This window comes from Lithobates pipiens, unplaced genomic scaffold, assembly GCF_037356315.1.
Source record: "Lithobates pipiens isolate NorthernLeopardFrog02 unplaced genomic scaffold, aLitPip1_a1.2 Scaffold_13, whole genome shotgun sequence".
NCBI classification, from domain to species: Eukaryota; Metazoa; Chordata; class Amphibia; order Anura; family Ranidae; genus Lithobates; species Lithobates pipiens.
In genome coordinates, this window is record NW_027507718.1 from 140,220,058 (window position 1) to 140,222,063 (window position 2,006).

The 2,006-nt window shown below is 47.6% G+C and overlaps 1 pseudogene; it reads left to right on the forward strand.

Annotated features, from left to right (window-relative positions):
• The first annotated feature begins 1,060 nt into the window (after nucleotides 1-1,060).
• Nucleotides 1,061-1,179, forward strand: LOC143977964 (5S ribosomal RNA; annotated as a pseudogene).
• The last annotated feature ends 827 nt before the right edge of the window (nucleotides 1,180-2,006 follow it).

A 2,006-nucleotide genomic window follows, 5' to 3' on the forward strand; every position in this document is an offset into this window, starting at 1 on the left:
ATATGACCTGTAGGTTTTTAAAGTTCGCTTGCCATTGAAGTCAATGGGGCCCGCCGCAAACTTTGTGGTTCGCGAACTTTCGGCCGCGTTCACGAAACGTCCCGTCGTAGGTTCGTCCATCTCTATTCTTCCCCATGTCCACATGAAAGGACTCCTAGTGTGCTGACACCACCGCCATTAACACTACACTATTAAACCCCTTACAGTTATAATAGTAAGACCCCGAATGGGGTGGTGGCACAATGTGGACATTAGGGGTGCAACTGATCAAAAAACTCATGGTTTGCATCGTTCCTCGGATCAGAGTCTCTGATTGGATCGTTTTTCGGATCAGCAAATAAAAAAAAAAGACAAGACAAACATACCTTTTTGTCTTTTTATTAACACTTTTAAATTACTTGAAACAGGAGATGGTCAGAGACTGCAGACATACTACAAGAGGTGGTCAGAGACTACAGACATGATACAGGAGATGGTCAGAGAGTGCAGACAAAGTACAGGAAATGAGCAGAGACTGCATACATGATACGGGAGATGGTCAGAGAGTGTGTGGACATGGTACAGGAGATGGTCAGAGACTGCAGACAAAGTACAGGAGATGGTCAGAGACTGCAGACATAGTACAGGAGATGGTCAGAGACTGCAGACATAGTACAGGAGATGGTCAGAGACTGCAGACATAGTACAGGAGATGGTCAGAGACTGCAGACATAGTACAGGAGATGGTCAGAGACTGCAGACATAGTACAGGAGATGGTCAGAGACTGCAGACATAGTACGGGACTTGGTCAGAGACTGCAGACACAGTACAGGAGATGATCAGAGACTGCAGACACAGTACAGGAGATGATCAGAGACTGCAGACATAGTACAGGAGACGATCAGAGACTGCAGACATAGTATAGGAGATGGTAAGAGACTGAATGGGAGACCGCCTGGGAATACCAGGTGCCGTAGGCTTTTTTTAAATGTTGTTGGCGTGAACGACCGGTTTATTTTTCTGCTTGTTTGCTGAGGTGACTATCTTGGCATTTGAGGGTTGAGAGTGGCCAGAGAGATCGCCTACGGCCACATCACCCTGAATGTGCCCGATCTCGTCTGATCTCGGATGCTAAGTGGGGTCGGGCCTGGTTAGTACCTGGATGGGAGACGGCTTGGGAATACCAGGTGCTGTAGGCTTTTTTTTTTATGTTGTTGGTGTCGACGACTTATTTATTTTTCTGCTTGTTTGCCGAGGTGACCATCTTGGCGTTTGTCAAGAGGTTTGGGAGTTAAGGATGGCCTTGCGGTTTTCCCGGCGGTCGGTTTGCGGCGAACTTTGCTCGTTTGCGATTCGCCAAACTGGTGGACTTCTGGCGCTGTTTGGGGGGTGTCTATAGTATGGCGCATGTTTCCTGTGCTTAGAACTGTCCCTGCACAAAGTGTAATTTCTCAAGGAAAAAAAGTCTTTTAACATCACTTTGAATTGTCGGCTCCCGTAATACAGAGAACACTCAATGAGTGTTCCCTGTATTACGGAGCCGACAATTCATTCATTGATAAAAAATTCTCCTAAATTCAATTACCAGGCCCTTCAGTTCTGGTATGGATATTAAGGGGAACCCCGCATCAAATAAAAAGAAAATTGCTGTGGGGTCCCCCTAAAAATCCATACCAGACCCTTTATCCGAGCACGCAACCTGGCAGGCCACAGGAAAAGAGGGGGGGACGAGAGAGTGGCCCCCTTCCTGAACCGTACCAGGCCACATGCCCTCAACATTGGGAGGATGCTTTGTGGGTCTGTGACCCCTCAAAGCACTATGTCCCCATGTTAATGGGGACAAGGGCCTCATCCCCACAACCCTGGTCGGTGGTTGTGGGGGTCTGCGGACAGGGGGCTTTTTAACAAGGGGACCCCCAGATCCTGGCCCCCCTTGTTTGAAATGGTAAGGGGGTACCCTACCATTTCACAAAGAAAGTGTAAAAAATGGTTAAAGCGGGAGTTTTTTTTTTTTTTTTTTAAAGCC